The sequence below is a fragment of the Diabrotica undecimpunctata genome, chromosome 1 (assembly GCF_040954645.1).
Source record: "Diabrotica undecimpunctata isolate CICGRU chromosome 1, icDiaUnde3, whole genome shotgun sequence".
Classification (NCBI taxonomy): domain Eukaryota; kingdom Metazoa; phylum Arthropoda; class Insecta; order Coleoptera; family Chrysomelidae; genus Diabrotica; species Diabrotica undecimpunctata.
The window spans coordinates 173,521,863-173,543,007 of NC_092803.1; positions in this window are offsets into that span (position 1 = coordinate 173,521,863).

Consider the following 21,145-nt stretch of genomic DNA (forward strand, 5'->3'; position numbering starts at 1 on the left):
TGGGTAGGTCCGACTCTGTTTATTTGAAAGTAAATAGTCGATCTAGCAATTAGCAAAATAATGCCAAGATTTGAAATTAGTTTTTTAAATAATTAATAAATGCGAAATATAAATAATGTTCTTCGTATAAATATAAAAACAATGTTTGTAATCAAACTACTGCCAATTTGGACACTGTACTTACAGCTATTAACAGACCACTGTACACTGCTTCTATATATTTCGGTTTATTATTTAAATTTACACTGTTTCTCCTCAAAAACTGTAAAAGTTGTGGAGCTCAGAGTACTTCGACTTCTCTACCTGAAATTTCTGTTTTTACTTCGTAAAAGATTTTATGAGGTGTAAAACAACGTTTTCCAATAAGGATTGTTCTCTAAATATTGTACCATTCTGTCAGATATTTTAAAGCATTAAAAATGTATTTTGTCTCATTATCTGCAGCTACACAAAATTTAATTCCAAATTCTACATTCTACCATATTTGATTGAAGTTGACTTCCAAATGTAACCTTCATTAACCTCACTTTCCGTTTATATGAACTAATTAAAGGTGCACATTATATTAGTGATCATTTATACAGTACAATATACAGTATATCGATAATTTCTCACCTCTACTACTTTCATCTCTTTTTATTTCACAACGTATTATGTTTTCTATCTTTTGCGTTATTTTGCTGGTTCTCAAGGCACTCATGCTTGTATACAGTATATATATTATCATTTATTATTGTATATATGATAAGGTACCTATATATGTATATATATAATTATATACATAATATCTTTATAAACATATGTGTTTAAATTAATATTGGGTAATTATTAAGAACTCATTAGTACAGAATATATATTATAATAAAAAAATCCTTACTGGTGCAACTAATTATATTCGATTGTCTTGCAAATCCTGCTTTCCCAACAACAACTCAATTTATCGCGTGGATAAAAGCCTGCACATTAGGACTCATTTATTGCCATATGTTGAAATCACACACATATCCACAACACCCACCGACAACAGACCGTGACCAGAAAAGGGATACTGCGACGACAGATTGAATCTTTATCTTGTAAAGGGTGGATTTACACCCCTACTTTATCCTTCACAACTATTACCGCTATTGTTATGTTATTAGTCAAATTAAAGGCATTTAGAATAAACGGTGGATCAGGATAAACGAAAAGTTTAGGAGTTGTAGTTGCAATGGCTAGGGGCGCGTGGAATAGGGCTAGTTGTTTTTATTGTTGAGAAGAATACTCACGTTTAAATGAAAAGAGCAGGTTGTAAATATTAAAGGTATAAACAAAAAAATATTTTAAACTTAAGTTAAAATTCTCTCAATGTTAAAAGTAGGAAGTTCTAACACTCACAAAAATTTATAAGCTCGACATTTAAATATCGGAGTATAAAATACGGCGCGTGGCACTTGGGGAGTGCCGACAGAAGTGAATACTTATTATATCGCGTTATTACTATGGGGGTGAATGAAATTTTATGTTTGCTTATTACTAAATTGTTAATATTTTTTTATAATACCGTCACCCATTTATACATGTATATATATATATATATATATATATATATATATATATATATATATATATATATATATATATATATATATATATATATATATATATATATATATATATATATGAAAATTACTGAGTTCTCGGGAAGAACCGCGTTGAGAATTTAAAACTCGGCGTTTCGGCACCCATTTTGGAGCCATTATCAAGAGTGATACGGTTCGGTTCGAGTTCGGGGTCTCAATCTGCCTACTCCCCTCACTCGAGACGTACCAGTATCGTGTTCTATATTGCAAGAACTGTCTCTCGGCACTGAGGTCTCAATCTGCCTACTCCTTAGTGTCGAGTGACAACCTGTCTTACCCTGTGTGGCTGCTTTTATACTCGCTGTATGCGCGGGAACGGTATGCGCTGACGTGGTCTGAACTGACGTGGCCTGAGCGGTGTGGGCGCGAGGTCGCTGAAGCTGGGGTCGCCATGTTGCCGGCAATCGTTTCGCGTCATCGCGCGTGTTCAAGCTGTTAGGCCATTTTTCGATTTCGATAGCTTCACGAATGATGAGAATGAATTGCTTTTAATGAGCGGATGGGAGCGATGGTTTTTGCTTTTTCGAAATCTATTTTGTGGCCTGTCTGAATATGATGTTGGGCTAGGACTGAAGTGGTATCGGAATGTTTGACTGATAGAGAATGTTCGTAAATACGGTTATGGATTGGTCGGTTTGTCTGTCCTACGTATGAATGGGTTATGAATGTTGACATCAGAAAATCTCTGGGAATGATTCCTGTACTGTATATTGTATTAAATAAGTCGATAAATATTCCAATTTGCTGTTCTTCTATTAACCGTATTATGTCTACAGGTATTTCGTCAGGACCTGTTGCCTTGTTGTTCTTTGTTCACTTTATCGCCTCATTTTCTGTTATGTCTGGGCCGTTTTCGAACTTTTCCTGCTGTAGTACTAGCTCAGTCCGTTCGTCTTTAAATAGCTCTTAAATATATTCCTGCCATCTTTTAAGCCTTTCACTGAAGTCCTTAAATTATTTTGCCGTTTTTATCCAGCAGTATGTTTGATTCATTACCATTACCATTCCAGAAAACTGGATTCCAGAAAAATTCGCATTATGACTACAAAAATAGTCAGATATTCCAAATTGGCTTCGCTCAAAAGACATTTCCTTTGAAGTAACGCTGTTAAAAGTACAACTTTTAGAAATCGTTAAACAACATAAATGCGAATATAATAAGTACATAGTAGATAAACTGATAAGTACAAATTATATATTTTTAAGGTTGTCACCGTACCACTGCGGTGGTACTCAATCCAATCGAGCGTGTATGGGCGCAACTCAAGAATTATGTTGCAGCCAATAAAACAACATTTATATTTGCTGATATTAAAAAAATATTTTATGAAGCTATATCTGCTATATCCATGGATAATTAAAAAATCTGCGTCAAGCATGTAAAAGAAGAAGTGAAGCCAAAAAATGTAGTAGTTTCACAATTTGATTAAAGCACAAATTGAGCCTCTCATTATTAACATTAATGATGACAGCAGTACATCAGAATCTGAAAGTTGAAATAAAATACGGTAATTTTGTAAACTTGTTTTTTTTTTTCGTATAGTTTATTTTGTTGTTAATAACTCATGATCTTGTAAATCATTTTTAAATTTAAAAAATCGGTGTACTATAATCTGTATCTGTCTATTCTCAATATTAATTTCTTCGTTTGTTGTCGCTTCTGGTGTTGTTTCCTTCCGTTTTCATGTTTCCTTCTGAATTTGTTTCTTTTTATTAGATGGTTTGTCTCTTTTCTTTGTCCTCTGATTATTCTCAATATTTCTTTGGGTTACGTAAAAGTCATGTGTCATCTGTTTTAAAAAGCTCTGCCAGTGTTCCCTTCTTATTTTCTGATTCGTTTATAATGGTAGTATGGCTGTTGTGTTTGTCGTGTTTCTGTATTGTTAAATGGCTTTCTCCTTTTCTTCATATTTTGTCCTGACTTTCTTTCTAAACCATGTGGCCTTCTGTTTTGATATCTTAGTGTTCGTTACTTTCCTCTCTTCAAGTGATTCAGTTGCTGCGTTAATTATGTTATTTTTTAGTGTTGCCCAGCTTTCCTCGATGTTATCGTTTTCCCATATTTTATTCTAGGCAATCTTCTTAGTTACCGTCATTAAATACTTAGTTAAGAGCTCCATATACTGCCCATCCATGTGCCATTCTTCTTGATAACTCATCTGTTTGGCTGTCTTTGTCTATTCTAATTTCGTGTCCAAGGTATATATATTTATCAACAAGTTCTACTTACTCTTTCTGAATTTTTAAATTGTTACTGGGCATGAGGTTCGTTATGTATTTTGTTTTGAACACATTTAGTTTTACACCGGTTTTTCTGCAGGCTTTTTCCAGTTTTTCTAACATGATCTAGATTTAAGTTATCTTCTATCAAACCCATGCCATCAGCATACCTTCAGCCTTTTCCCGTCAACACTGATCCCTTTGTGATAACAATTAAGGGATTTAAAATCATGTTCTAGAGCAGTTATAAAAAGCTTTGTTGATTGTGTTTCATCCTATCTAACACCTATTTGAATTTTTATTTCGGTACTGTTTCCATATAACCAATCTGGAATAACGGCTATCAATGTGACTATCATTTAATGTTTCATTTGCACTATGTAGTTCTACTGAGTCAAACGCTTTGTGGAAATCTATAAACAGCAATACCAGAGGTCTGTTGTATTCTATGGATTTTTTAATGAGTTGTTTTATCGTTTGTAGGTGGTCGTCGGTGCAAAAACTTTTATCGAAATCCCGCCTGTTTCCTGGTGTGATAGGTACAGATCTAAATATTTATTGAATACAAAGCTAGAAACTAATTAGTACATGTAAAAATATCATCAAAAACTTGTCAAAAGTTCATCACAATTCTAAAATAGTGTGTAAAATGAAACATACAAAGAGAAGAAAGAATGAAATGTTTATCAGCTTTGAAATTAAATAGAAATTACACAAATAAAGTTCTGGGCTTTAAAAAATGAAAAAATATTTTCAAGATCGAGACTTAAAAGAGGCCAAGCTATAATAATAGACCTATAGGTACACTCGGTAACGAACAGAGTGAGGCAAGGCTTGAAATTTAAGTAAGAATCGAAGTTGGTCAGCTCCTCATCATGATAATTTAAGTCATTAAACTAAGGCTTGGTGTATCCTGGACAGACCATATAGCAAATTAGAGATTAAGAAAAATTTGCAGTATTTACCTAGTTATTCAGTCAGCATACAAGACAAGCGCGATGAGACCAGTTGAAAAACAAACATTAGGATAAAAAAACAAATGAAAATCATAAAACAAGCCAACAAATACTATCAAACTATATGTAAACAAATTAAGAGCCACGATCAAAACAGCCGAGAGATCTATTTTGAAAAATACGCTAAATAACAAGAGACTTTAAAGCCAGAACTTGGGCCATTGAAGACCACACAGGAACTCTAAGAACCAACAGAGATAATATAGCAGAGACAGGGAGGTTATATTGCTAGGATCTATATAAAGATGATCAACGCCAGGAACTTGTTCACCAAACTCCTAAAGAAATCGAAGAAGATCTTGTAACGATGTGCTGAACGTCCTACAGCAACAGCGTTCAACAGTTCGAACCGTGGGAGTGTCGATACACGCATCTATTTTGACTACAAGACGACGAGGTGGGGTCCGGAGCGGCTATTTAAAGCGAGTGGCTGGCGGAGTTAAATGAGTCTTGTGGCTAACGCTCTAGGCTCCCTGGCTCACTAGTGCATTGAATCTGCGAGCCAACCCGGACAGAAAGACTTCCGCTGTGAGGATTATACTCTGTCCTTAATCAAGCAGAACTCGTGGTTATAGTGTATTGAACGTTACCGTCAACTCTGACTGAGAGTATAACGTGGATCTGTACAATCAAATATTTTGATTGCGAGAGCGTTTGGCGCTTCCGCTGGACTGAGGTGGAAGCGAGTATAAGTCTGCGTGCGATCGAATTCGCGTATTTCATTTTCTGTTAGTAATAATAATTTTTCTTTTACAGACGTCCGTTTTATTTCAACCTGTGTTTTACTGAGTCTGTCGCCTCGAAAGAGCTACCCTTCACAACATACTCAAGAATGAAATAAGACTGGCGATTAACAAACTCAAGTACAGCAAATCACCAGCTTCAGATATAATAACAGCAGAAATGCCCAAAGCCACAGAAGAAACCGGAATAAAATTGCTTCAATTCCTCTGTAACAAAACATGGAATTCCTAGCAATGGCCTGTTGACTGTACAAAATCTGCAATAACGACAATACAATATAAAGCAGCTTCCATAAATACTACAATTATAGAACCATCTCCCTTATCTCACATGCCAGCTATATAATTGTACACATATTCACTGAGAGACTGAACACTTTTGGCAGATACAAAAGAAGCAGGCGTACTACACAACTTAATTTTGCTTATGACTGAACTATACGAACACACTACTGGAGCAGTTAAAGTGCTTGACACACTCTCAAACGAATTCCATCCATAACAAGGTGTCAGACAAAGATATATACTGTCTCCCCAATTATTTATTACAAATGGGGAGCATATTATGAGAAGAGTCTTGAAGGATGGGAAAAAAGCATCTGAATAAATCGTCGAAAAATTAACAACCTACGTTTTGCACGGCCCTTTTTGCAAATAGACCTTCTTCTTATGGTGCCGTGCACCTATAGTGCGTTGGCGGATTATCTTAAGGTCAGACGTCTGCGATGTATCTGCGGGCGAGCGCCATGTATACAGTCGTCTGTTTGGTAACTTGAAAAATGTGTTTGTAATAATCAAGTTCTGCTCTTGACAGAATTGTAACAGACGGTCTCCGTTCTCGTTTCGATTTCCCAGACCATAGTTTCCTATACACTTTCCGCTTTGTCCCTTTCCAATCTTTGCATTGAGATCACCTAGGACTATCGTGATTTCTCTTGTTTTCGTTATTCTCAGTGCCTCTTCGATATCTCGGTAAAATAATTTCACTTCTTCTTCGTCGGCATTCGCCTAGGAGCATAAACTTGTATCAAATTCAGTTTGGCATAAGATGTCACCAACTTCAGTACCATTACCCAGTACATCGATATTCAACCTGTTCGTTTCTTGAATAACATTGTGCATTTTACCAGAGTGAAACATGCTCTGAACACTCCAGGTTCCTATTCTAGTATTGACAGTCTTATTTTCTCATCTACGTTCTTTTGACAAGGAATTCGCTGATTAACGACCTGAAAGTCCTTGTCTTCTTCTTTTCTGCCGGATCTTGGCTTCCGAGGGCCATGATCAGTAACGCCGATATCAGTTTCTAAAACCATGATGATTGTACTAGAGATATCCATGGGGATCTTTAATGTAGTGGTTTCCCCTTGCCTTCTATATCCTTATGCCGTTGACCAAGATATTGGTTCATCCACCTTCGGGACCAATTTTTCAACCCCAGGACAAAAAGGGTGCCCTACCACCTACCAATTCTTCCGCCCAGAGCCGTTGATTAGCAAGTGTGGGATTGCTTACACCGGCAAAATCTGTCGGTGAAATTTTCGCCATATCTGGCTACCCTCACTTAGTTTAGCCTGCAGACCAACGCGGTTGCCCAGGGTGTGGCACTTGCATAAGTGAGAGTTAGGTGTCTTATGAGCACTAGTTATCAAGAACCATCTCCCGTCTATGACGCTGGATGTGATCGTTCCGATAAAAGGTGCTACCTCTATATCACAACCCTACACACCTACTACATAGTAGATATAATACATAACAATTATCCATACATAATCACGATTGTCTGGTTTGAGATTGTGAGCTCATACTTATATCTGGGATCATTGATTACAAACACAGGGTCACTACAGCAAGAAATAAAACGTAGATGGAATCTAGAAAAAGTCGCCATAGAGCGATTAAAACAATCACGTTTTATGCACATAAATATTTGTAAAAATTCCTATGATTATTATTTTATTTAAGAAAATTCGAATGAGTTGAAAATTCTGCAATTGCCTTTCTTCTGATATTATTAACGTGTGCCTAAAATTAGGAAAATAGAAAAATCTATCACATGATTTAACTTGTCAGTTTATTGCAGGTGAGAAGATAATTAGCGATTTATTAAATTGATGGATAAGAGTGTTTTACTAATTACAAATAAAAAATCACGAGCAGCTTCGTTAGCAAATAAATAAACACTCAAACAGCAAATATTTTGAAAGTAAACATTTACAAAAAGATGATTTCGATCTATTTGTTTTTAGGATTATATTATTTATAATTGGCAATAATATCTGAAACTATGGCATGTAATATGTGTAAACATTTCTATTTATTAATTATCAACAATATATCAATTAAATAATTGTAGATTAGACACTTCGGAAAGGATCTTCCATGACCTATGCCAATTGTGTTTGTGTAAACATTTGACACAATGATGGAATGACGTATTTGTGATAGACTAATATTTACAAGACTCTTTAAGCCCAACACTAGAAATTCAGTCAGACGTTTGGAACGCTTTACTTGCCAACACATTTTCATTATTTCCTGTTAGATCCATTTATACGGGGGACGTTTTCAACACTGATTTATAAATAAACAAAATTTAAAAAAAAACTACTTCGAATTTTCTTTGATTTATAATAAGAAATTTAACCTATACATTATTTGCATTTATAGATCACCTAGCTCTGATACTGAACTATCTTTCAGAGCCTGCTAAATTTGTTAGATATTATGCCCATTAAAAGCAGAAAAATTTTATGTGGTGATTTTAATATTGACTACGCTGCTGTTTGTGCAACCCAACTGTCTTTGGTAACTATTTTTGAATCATATGGTCTCACAATGCACGTTAATTCTCCAACAAGAATCTCAAAAACATCATCCTCGAAAATTGATTATGTGGTTTCTGATTTTCCACCCGCTGACGTCCATTCTACAGTTATTAATGGGGGGCTTTCTGATCATGAAGCGGTATATACCAAGTTTAGCAGTTTAAAAACACCCCACTCAAAAACCCGACGATTAGGTAGGATTTTTTTCACTCAAAACTTTCGTAAATTCTATAATTCATGCTTGACTTATGACTGGAGTTTTTCTTCCGGGGACATTGACTGTAATGTTAGTGATTTTCTAAATAGAGTTGTATCTATTTTTAATAAAGCATTTCGTCTAGTAAACATCAGGCCAAAACATTACAAACCTTGGATTACCAAAGGCATTCGCATATCTGCGAAGAATATGCGTTCTATGCTATATATTAAAAAATTTAATGACAGTATCCCCATCTCTGATAATATCAATACGTACAGAAAATGCTATCTAAAACTACTCAAAGTAGCCAAAAAATCCTACTTTCATAATCGCCTAACAAGCTCCAAAAATATTTCAAAAGAAACTTGGTCAATAATAAACGATTTTCGAAATAAAACCAGTGCAGCGAATCAAACCTTTTCTTTTCCTAACCCCGAAAATCTAAATGATTACTTTGTTAATGTGAGTAAAAATATAACCTCAAATATTTCGCCAGTTCCAACAAGATCCAGTTTCCTATCTCCCTAATTCAAAAAACATTGCTGATACCTTCTTTTTAAGACCAGTTGATAAGACTGAACTCATTCGAATAATTCGTAGTATAAAAAGCAAATCGTCCTGTAGTACAGATGGATTATCTATTAAAATTTTCTCAAATCTTCCGCATAATGTATTGGAGATCATGGTCTCACTAGTAAATGATTTATGTAACCCTTGGTTAATCAGTATTTTTGTTTGATCTACCCAACGGCTTGGAGATCTTCCCCTAGGTCTCTTTCCTTCAACTCTACCCTCGACTACAGTTTTTCCATCGTACCTGTTCTTCTAGCAATGTGTCCAAAATAGTGCAAATATCTCTGTTGTATTTGTTTAAGCAATCTATCCTTTACTTTAAGTTGTTCTAATATCGATACGTTAGTGCGATGATCAATCCAGGATATTCTCAACATGCGGCGGTACACCCACATTTCAAAAGCGTCCAGTTTATTTTTATCCGCTTTCTTTAAGGTCTACGTTTCGGATGCATATGTCGCTATGCCAAAAATGAGTGCCCTTACCAGCCTTAGTTTTGTGTATATTGTTATGCTAGAATTTTTCCAAATTGCTACCAGTTCCATCATAGCTGTTCTAGCAATAGTCAACCTTCTACGTATCTCTCTGTCATACCCTCCGTCATTTGTTATTAGGGACCCCAGGTATATGAAACTATTTACTACCCAATTTCTTTAATGTGTTGAAGATTATTCCGAGCTGTGTCTACTTCATGATCTTTGTCTTACTCCTATTTAGCTGTAGTCCATATGTTTTGCTTTTTTCCTCCAGACGTTTTACTACAGAGTAGTAAGTAAGTAGAAAAGATTAAAATGGGACTAAAAGGTCATACAATTTTACAAAATGATAATAAAAGATAGAAGAACTAGATAATATATTGGCAATCACAGGAATACAAGCGAAAAAAGATGCTAAAACAAAATGAACGACTGATAGATGACAACAAAACTGGATAGGAATCAGTGGAAGGAGGTCACTAATATATATGTATATATATATATATATATATATATATATATATATATATTGTTGGTGAGAGTATTGTAAAAAAATGATCATTAATCTATATTTAGGTAGGTATATTATATTATTTCAGATAATTATCTTAATACGCGTAGGGACATTACTTGGATTAAAACCTAATTCTCGCAACGCCGTAACCAACAACAGTGTAACCGAATGTTAGGTTTCTTATTTGTTCAGGCACCAACCAATATTCAAATTTTCTCACATTTCCTGTGTTAATCTCACATCATTATCCGGCCATTTTGTTAAATGGTATCAAGTCGTTAGTGGGCGCACCAGCAGCGTATGTACGGTCTTTTCTATTCCTTGGCTTAGCGACCGCAAAGTATGCCACGTTAAACCGAAAACGGTAAAGAACATTGCAACGCTGACTAGATATATTCCGCTACGTTAGGATCGGATTGTTGTTTTGTTCCACCAGCGCCGATTGGTGATGGTATTGACGGGAAGTTGGAGAACATGCGCAACAAGAACTTCGATCACTATAATTTCTCCCCGCTTTGTCGATTCTCGATGGTTATGGTAGTGCAGAAATGAATCAAGCTCAAAGGGATATACTTTTTAATACACAGTTCTTTTAAAATTCTCCCTTAGAGTTTAGAAAAACAAACAAATATCGATCCTTTTTATTAAATTGTTTATCAGCAAAAATAACATCAACTGTATGTTTTAAAAGTTTTGATAATCATTAAAAACATATTACGGTCCGATATTACCAGACTAAAAACAGAGTATCAAAAAGTTTTGTTTCCGTAGATAGATCTACTATGGGTCAACATTTTATTTTAAATTTATAAATATAAAATCAATAATGCTTAGACGTGAAGATAAAGAACAGTACTTATAAAAATAAAATTTAGGATTTACTAGTTTGATAATATTCGTATCTATTATATTCAGTGATGGACGACCATTATCTACTTGATGAAGGTTTATTTTATTTAAGAATAAAACTCTGAAACTTTACTTGAGAAGGGCACTCTGTTGAAACAGCTGTAGTAAAAAATAAATTTTAATAAACTTTGTGTAAGTGTAAAAAACAAATTTTTAAGTGTATTTTTCTTATATTTATTATGGAAACTACGCAACAATTCATCACCGGAATTAGATGGACTAATCTCCATTTTCCTCAAACCATGTGTAGAATCTGTACTGAATTAATGCTTCTTTTAATTAAGGTTTTCTAACCTCGTCCTGGAAAATGGCTTCGGTTACTCCTATATCTAAAGAAGGAAATAAACTTGATTGCAATAATTATCGTCCAATCAGCCTGGTTCCTGTTTTCGGTAAGGTAATGGAATCCATTATTTCTAAAGCGATGTCTGAGTTTCTCCTTCAAGAAAATGTCATCTCTCACTAACAGCATGGATTTACCAAAGGTCGTTCAACGATCACAAACTTACTTCATTGTGTAAATGATTGGTTATCATATTGTTACGAACATGCATTCGGCGTGGCCCGAGTAACAGTTGCATCTCGAAAACGACTAGAACTTTCCGGCGATATCGAGTGCGAGAGAAAACAACCCGTCACGTAGGCGAATTAGAGGTGGGACTACTTTAGATTATTCTAGAATAATACTTTTGGTATATATATGTAACGATGTTATGAGTTGTTTAGTAGTTGAGTATTGTTCGTCGGAAACATCCGCGTAGTTCGGTAGTGATCTTTGTACGAAAGAACATTTTAAAAAAGTACGTGTGTGCCTGACCAAAGATGCTGCTAGTAGAACTTCCAGTAAAACAGTTGCGTGAGCAACTAGAAGAACGCGATGAAGACTGCAGCGGGTCTAAGAAGATACTTCAAGAACGACTGAAGACTGTTCTCAACAAGAATGGAGAAGACCCAGAGACATTCCAGTTCCAGTCAGCAGACGAAGCAGAAAGACCCTCTTAGTAAGATATTAGTGCATGTAGTCCAGAAGTCAAGTATTACTGAGCCAATGGAATTGCCTAGTGCTAAAAGATGATCTTCTGTATAGAACCTTTGAGAACGATGATGGTACAGAAACTAAGCTTAAGTTGATTGTACCTAAAAGTAAAGTGTCAGAAGTATTGCGTCAGTTACATGACGGTGCATCAGGTGGACACTTTGGGGTATTACGAAGACTCTGTAAAAGGTTTGATAACGGTTCTATTGGGTGAACTGTAAAGATGATGTAAGAAGATGGTGCCGGAAATGTGAACTGTGTGCAACCAGTAATGGTCCAGTTGGTAAAAAAGAGCACCCATGAAACAGTAAAATGTTGGTAGTCCTATGGAAAGAGTAGCAATCGACATTGCAGGTCCACTTTCAGAGACGAATGATGGAAATAAATACATCCTGGTAGCCATGGATTATGGACTGAGGCGTATGCGATACCAAATCAAGAAGCTGCTACCGTTGCAGAGGTACTTGTTAAAGAATTCTTTAGCCGATTTGGTGTTCCTATGGAGATTCACTCCGACCAAGGGCGAAACTTCGAGTCAACTCTTTTCCAAAACGTTTGTAAATTGATTGGTGTCAATAAGACCAGAACGACACCCCTGCATCCTCAATCAGATGGAATGGTCGAGAGAATAAACCGAACGATGGGTAAACACCTGTCCAAAGTTGTATCAGAGCATCAAAGAGATTGGGACCAGCACATTCATTTATTCCTAATGACCTACCGCTCGGCTGTGAATGAAATTACAGGCCAGACTCCAACCTGCCTGATGTTAGGTCGCGAAGTTCGTTTGCCCTGCGACCTACAGTATAGCTGCAGACCTTCCGAAGAACATGTTGCAAGCGAAGATTATGTCGACGGCCTGAATAAAGTAGGTGATCTTGTTTGGCTTTATAATCCCCAACGTCGTCAGCAGCCTAAAGTTGGGAAAGTACTGAGATTAGAAGATGGTCCTCGATCTTTGCTGTATATGGTGACCAGGAAGTCGTATACAGACCTACGAGGGAAACCTACGAGAATATATGGCGTGCTCTAACTAATTTGAAGAAAATCGTCTGCAATTACGACATCAAGAATTTGGCATTACCCAAGATAGGCCATGCACTAGATAATCTGGATTGGAAGATTGTCAGAAGCATACTTGAAGTGATATTCCTAGCTAAGATGAGTCACTAGATATAAGATTGGATTCAAGATTTTCTATCCGACAGATACTTCAGGTGTCGTATTGGGGAAGACTACTCACTAGATAAGCCAGTCAAGAGTGGAGTCATACAAGCATCAGTACTTGGACCGCTAATGTTTTGTTTCCACACTAGTGATCTTCCACTCATTATATCCAGTACGGTTTCCATTTACGCTGATAATACAAAATTATATGTGAATCCAACTATTAGCCAACATTTTTGATTGTTTTATCATTTCATAGTTTCTTAAATCCGTCAACAACTTGTATTCTTTTTTTTTTTTTTTCATGAAAGGAATTCTTAATAACAGCTATATATAATAACAGCAAATAAATGCTAAAAAATTAACAGTACGAAGATATCATCTAATTGTTAACTAAGCTAATTGTTGACATAGACACATCTTTTGTGGAGTAATAATAAAGGATTTAATTAATCCTTGTTTAAAAAACAAGTTAATGTTTTGTTGCGTCTAGTAATTAATGTTAAATGATGCTGAGGCGTACATTTAATGCGAAAAGATTACGACTGTACAAAAGATGTTTTGGAGATTAGAGGATTTGCAGTCCAATAAATGTAACTAGTGATAAAAAAATACAAATTCTAAACAAAATGTTTATAAATTGATTTTTAAACATAGTTGTAAAATATCAGTTAAAACTTTCTAAGATTTTAGAGAATTATATATTTTTGTAATTAAGAAAACAAGATGGAACCTATTTTAAACATTTTGAAATTTATTGGGAGCTAGTGTAGAACATGAAAAGAAAAAAAGCAGAAAATAGGTAAAGCCCTTAAGGAAAGTTCACTACATGTAAAAATAGAGTTACAAACACTTATAATAATACAAATACAATACAGAATACAAAGCAATAAAATACAAACAAGAAATTTGATGACGTATTCAGATGGGCAGAACTTTAAGTCCAACCTCACCAAAAATATGAAAACCAGGGGTATAAGACAAAATAATAAGATCAATCTGGTATGCACCTTTGCTTTTCCAATCCTGAGTTATACCTTCGAAGCCCAGATTATTAGATAGTAGAGGAATGTACTAACAATCTATAGCTTATCTTTAACATCATATTTTCAATATTGTTGAGTTGCGCTCCTGGGACGACTTTACTTATAAGATAGTTCATTCGATTACATGAAATCAACTTTAATTAACTTGAGAAAATATATCAGAAAAGATGATTGCATGTAATTCGTCTTTAAAAAGACAAATACATGCCATGATGACAGTAAAATTCTCCTGTTAGTGATTCCATAGTAAAATATGAGGGAAAAACCAGGAAAAAAATCTCATAATATTATCCCGACATGGTAAGTATTTGGTCGTGCATTTAGTTTACCTTCAATAAACACCAAATTATGATTTTATATGTTTGTTATTTAAAAAAAAATAAATGATTTATGCTCTATATGTTACTGACTTACTAATACTGGTATTTTCCTTTTAATAACTTCCTCTTTCAATATGGGTAAATTCTGCCGAGGAATTTGCGACACAATTGGTCTCATTTAGCATAATTAGAGCCGCTTCTTTGATTTTTCTCTTTTTACCATCCGTTTCTTTTAGGACTATATTTGAATCATTCCATTGAACCCTATGGTCATTATCCCATTCCCATGCGTGTTTACATATTTGAGATCTATCAAATTCTCTATTTTTAATATAAGATTGATGTTCGCTTATTCTAATATTTAATGGCCTTGGTGTTTCACCTAAATAAAACTGATCGCATTCACAATTTTTTTTCTTCATTTCTTCACTTCATTTTTTTCATACATAATTTCCAAAATAATTCAAATTACGGGGTAATTTGAATTTTATGGACGGCATTGTATTTTATTATTAGTATTTGGTCTGAACTTGACAGGTTTGTCATAAGTAAACAATTTATGATTCTACGCTTTGTTATTACGTTAACAGGTGGCGTTAGGAGCAAACATAATAATTTATTGAATTTGTTTAAAAAGTTAGTAGTTTAAGTTAAGGAAAACATATTATGAAGCTTCGCGATGGTCTACAGTAGGTACTGCCTACTGTTCCAATTTTTTATAACTTGGTATTCTTAAATATCTTTTTTAGTTTATATAATAATTAAATTTACTATCAAATATTATTTATTTATATTTTCATAAGTTCATATAAATATAATTTCATATTAATACAAATAAAATTTTTTATATTTATACAATTACAGAAGAAGAGTCCATTTGTGTACCTATCGAGGGATATATAAAATGTCTAAACTGACTATAATTTGTTATTTTGATTTGTGAAATGTTTCATAATTTTTTTTTATTTAAAAATACAGAAACATAGTATGAAGCTTGGACTACGAAACAACTACGATTTTTTCCTTGGTGATTTGCAATGCGCAGTTATGGAAACAAATTTTCACATTATTCTTTAACATTTTTTTCACGTAACCCCAAAAGACCTTGAAATACCTACCACTTTTTTTTAAAATGTTGTATCTTTTTAAATTATTATAACTGTATACAATCCTATCATATTTATTGCTAGTAAAATCGTTGTGTGCTCGTCTGTGGTGAACGACTGATAAAACCACATATACTAAAACGATGGGAAATAATCTAAAGTGCCGAATTATCGATAGATAAACCGGAATTATGGAATTATCGTTTCAACTAAGCCTCCGCCTTGACTGAACAAATTTTACCAGATAAATTAAACACGCAAAACGTTGGCGGGAAAATAATGAAATCAATGAACTCAGTGAAGAAATAATAATAGTTTCAAAATGCTATTTCATATTGTGAGATGTAATCAAATGTATTACTGTGGATTACTGGATTCGCAGTACACAAATTTAAATTATTTGTGATTTAAACGAAAAAAGACTTACTAAGTAACATAATTGAATTGATTATGCTAATATATGGAATTAGAGATAAATTCTTAAATCAAAATAATGTGTCTTGATTATAGAGATCATGTACAGCTGGTACCTAAAAAAATGATACGACTCTTAGTAATATTTGATCATTTTGAGCAGTGTATTTGATTGGTCTGACATTATATTATATTTATTATGACAGACAAATAATAAAATAAACAAACAAACAACAAACAATTGATTACATATGTTAATTCATAAATTGTAATAATTATTAAGGTATAAATTTTGATATTATTTTGTATTCCTGCATTTTATACAGAGTATGTAAATTGATTGAATAACTCAACAATATATTAAAGCAAGAATTGTATTGAATTGAGTAAGAATAAGAATCGAGAAGTACTGACCACCATCAAACCTCGAAAGTTACAGTTCTTCGGACATATTATGCGAAATGAATCCAGATATACTCTCCTTCAAGCCATCCTGCAAGGAAAAATATTTGGAAAACGAGGTCCAGGAAGAAGAAGAACATCTTGGTTAAAGAACCTCAGAATCTGGTTCAATACAACATCTGTGCAGCTTTTCCGGGCTGCTGCAGATAAGATAAAGATTGCCATGATGATCGCCAACATTCGTAACGGATAGGCACATCAAGAAGAAGAAGAAGAATTGTAGCCAAATTAAAAGATAACTGGGCACTATCAGAGGTAGCAAAACATTTTAATATAAGCAGAACCACAATTTTTCTATTAATAAAAAATGGAGGGAAACTCTCGAAAGAAAGCGATGGTCTGAAAGACTGAAACTATACTAAATTTAGGTATGTATAAAAATTAATATTTTGTAATATCTCCATCAGCATTGACAACAGCTTGTAGTCTTCGGTCCATCTGCGTGAAAGGAACTATGAAATTGTCTTCTTCAGAGAGCTCTTCTCAAACCTGTTGTATACCGTGTCACAGCTCTTCAGCATTTTGAGGTATAAAATTACGCCAATACAACCGTTTTATAATAATCCCCACACATTCTCGATTGTGTTTAAATCTGGACTGTAGCTGGGCCATGATAAGGTTTCGATGTTGTTATTCTGGAGCCACTGGTTTATGGGAAACATGATGTTTTCTAGAATATTCAGATAAGTCTGCCCAACAAACCTGCCATCAATACTCTATACCATTCCCATTCCTCTAGATGAAATCCATCCCCATACATTGGCGCTAAAATGACCAGTTGCTCGATATCTGTAAACATATAGAGGATTAAATCTAATATTATCTGGTGTATACACCCCAAGTTTGCACTTTTTACAAGATTGTAAAATTTTCTCATCTGTAAATATTACCCTGTCCCAAAAATCTTGATTTTGTAGCTGATGGTTTAAAGAAGATATAAGTCTTGATTGCTTCTGTTGTGATGTAAAAGCTTGTTTTTTTATGCAGTTCACTACCTAAGACGCAATGCTCTAATTCTGCGCCAAGTTGTTGTCTTTTTTCCCGAAAACTGTGACATAATTCTTGCATTTTTTGCGTCTTCACAAGGATTCTCTTCTAATCTCTCCAAAAGCGTACGACCTTCATGAGCGGTAGATATTTTTGGTCTTCCAGAACCTTGCTTTCTTTTGAGAGTTTCTTGTTCTCTCCATCTTTTATTAATATTAAAAACTTACGTTATTCTAATTACGTTAAAATGGTTCGCTACGGCAGATAGTGACCAAGTATCATCTCCTTTCGTTACAATTATTGCTTTTAGTTCTTTTCTAGCATGTGGAGCCCTTTTTTTGAGGTTGAACAGAATAAGTTATCTGACAAATTTTAAAATTTGGCAGTGACAGTGACAGTATGTAAAATAATAATTATTTATCCTTCAAAAGACACTGCTCAATTTTCTACAAAATACGCTAAAAGATTACGGAAAATTTTTAACCCTAAAGTGTGGGATTAATAATACATGAATATTTAAATGTGATGAAACATGTTTAGCTGAGGTTGAGGAGTTCATGAATTGATTGATTAATTTAGAGTTTCATTTAGGTCATCCTTTAATCCATTCGATCTGGTATATTGAATAGTTTACAAAGGAGTATATTGGATAGTGCCAGTTGCAGTACTGGCAGCACAAAGGTAGGATTTCAGAGGCCATCAGATAGTGATGTCTGAACCTAGTAGAAGTCCAATTTGAGATGGTACCATTCCTGAGATATTTAAAAAAATTCATTGAACGGCCATTTTTAAAGAGATCTACCTCCCTTAGAAACGTAGATTACGTTGGCTTTGAGGGCCGTTGTGGTTTGTTTCTCGTTATAAATGTATCACACTTGTGTTTTTTTTTCAACAATACAGATTTATTTTGTTAAAAATAAACGTGATTTTGTTTTTCATTATTACACAATGTAAAATTCAAATAAAATTCAACTACAAACCCCAACAATTATATCTTAAACTTACAATATGCACCTTTCACATAAGATAAAATATATCACATTAATATTCTGTATATTTCTCAGCAACGGGCACATTAAAAATAATATAATCTCATTGTATAAAACAATATTTCAGTGTTTACTGTTGCTAGTATTTAAATAGGGATTTTCGGAAGGCTGCGTTGTTAGTCATGTATGATTGATTATAAAAATAATAAAGTTAATTAACACAATGAAGTTCTAGTCCCTTCGCTAGCTTGTCAAAAAAAAATCGTTATGTCAGATAAAAAAAATAAAGTTGCACTTATCACAGATTATTTTATTGCCAATAAACACATAAACGTCCAATTAAACCATTTGGACTATATTTTAAAAAAAATTATAAATTGCAAAAGGGGCTTTGTATTATTAACAGTTTCTTCTATTCTATTAATATGTAATGTTTGGTATTAAGCTTAGGTGTACTAAAATGCGTTTCCTTTAAAACTAAATTTCAGTCAAATTGCTCTTTCACATGAATTATTGGCAAACTCACTTGCCTTAGTAGATAAACGAACTCGGAATGCTTGAGTTCGATTCGCACTATCAACAACATCATTTTGATAACTAAAAATGTAAGGAGCCGTCACCATGCTTTGGAGGGCCCGTCGGTCCCCTTGGGCTAGTGGGCATCCATTTAAAGATGGGGCCGGGGGATGCGCTTTTCTTCTAATCGGCGTAAAGCTGAGCGGGAAAAGAACAAATCTCAAGGGACAAGTTTTGCACGGAGAGTCTTAGGACTTTGCACCTCCTTAAACTATGCCAAGACCGCTGGGTACCCCCAACAATGATTGGGGGTGTGTAATCAATCTTTGATTGCACCCTTCACGTGGTGGCCCTGTTGAAACTTAACTCAGCGGATCTAGACTAGATAGTCGATAAACAATCCCCACGCCAAGCCGTGAGACTCCGTGGTGAAGGCTGTAAGGCACTGAGGTGACAGTGTCGCAAACGGTTCCTTTGGGGCAACAGATCACACCTCTTAGTATTTAGACCTTACCCTCGCAAACGGGGCTCTGCGAGGGGTTGACTGTCTTTCCTAGCTACTCATGGGACCAATATGGAATCTCAAAATAAAACAAAAACAAATACAGAAAAAACTCAGGGTCAAAGGGTTCCCGATGCCAAAGAGCCAGGAAACTCCAGAGCCAAAATCACAGTTTCTAAAGCCGAAGGGCAGGGAGCTTCTGGAGAAAATCCGAACGCCCAAAGGCCCGGAATTTCTAAAAAAATCTTCCAAGCTGATAGGCAAGGAAACAAAAAGGCTGTCAGAGTAACAGCGTTGAAAGACGATGATCTTATGACAGACAAAGAAATTAGGGCTGTAAAGCTATCTGGCGTCTCTAAAGCCAAAATCAGTAGGCTGGTGAAACAAGGCCAAGATTACGTTCAAGCCAAATGGGCTGTAATCAAGGCTAATTTCATCAAGGTGGCTGAAAAGGCAAAAGAGATGCCGTCAAAGCCAATAGAGGCCATGACAAAAGTAATACAAACCCAAGATCGATGGCCCAAAAAAGCTAACGTCAGACGGAAGCACACCACCCGAAAGCCAACGCAATAAGGTGTGACTTTCAGCGAAGCTGCCGCTTCTGTTATTTTATTTCTTTCATTTCGAACGTTAGCAAAAATCACAGTCCACTAATGAATTTCATATTCCTACACTAGCTACTAATTTGCCGCCGTAGAGTAGTCCACCAGCAATACTATCTAATACGTCGATATCGAATATCGATATGTAGGTTAGAATAGAATCGATTCCCTGGTCATTAAAGGGAGAAAGAATACTGGCCCCAATGGCCATGGCCATTTTAGAACAGAACTTCCACAAGAGAGGTTGTTGAGTTTTAATTGCGGCAGGTAGAATCTTAGGAAGGAAGAAATTTAAGTTATTTTTATTAGTTTTTTGGGAATGTGAAGAGTTTTTAGATTATGTGAAGTTTAAGTTATGTTGTTTTATGGAAAAAAACCTCCAATAGATTCTGGTGAGTTACCCCACATTTTACATTTAAATTTGCAAGTCCTCAATCATCTAAACTTTCTCACCTTATTAGAAATATCCAACTACTATTCTTATTTTTTATATTCATATATAGTATATTCCAGTGTAGAAACATTAAATACATATTTGAGTCAAGGTGACCTAATGACAAATATATTCTAGTTTTTGTTATTTGAACAAAAAATCTAATAAGTACAAGAACATATAGTAAAAAGGTTTTTTGTTCTCTTGTAGCTTGCCGACTTCAACCTTAGAATTGGACATTGTTTTGTTGATTTGGGAGAAGAATATTGAGAATAAAGTTTTGGGAAGAATAGAAACCTTATTTTTTTGGAAAGTATCACTTTTAATTTGGAATTTTCTGGTTGGTCTGCCAGTCCTTGCAGGTTGTTACCACTAGTCAACGTAGGCTGAGCCATCTCAGAGCCCATCCACTACCTGGACACTAGACAGCGGATTAGGGAACTCCCTTCCCAGAAATCATCCAAC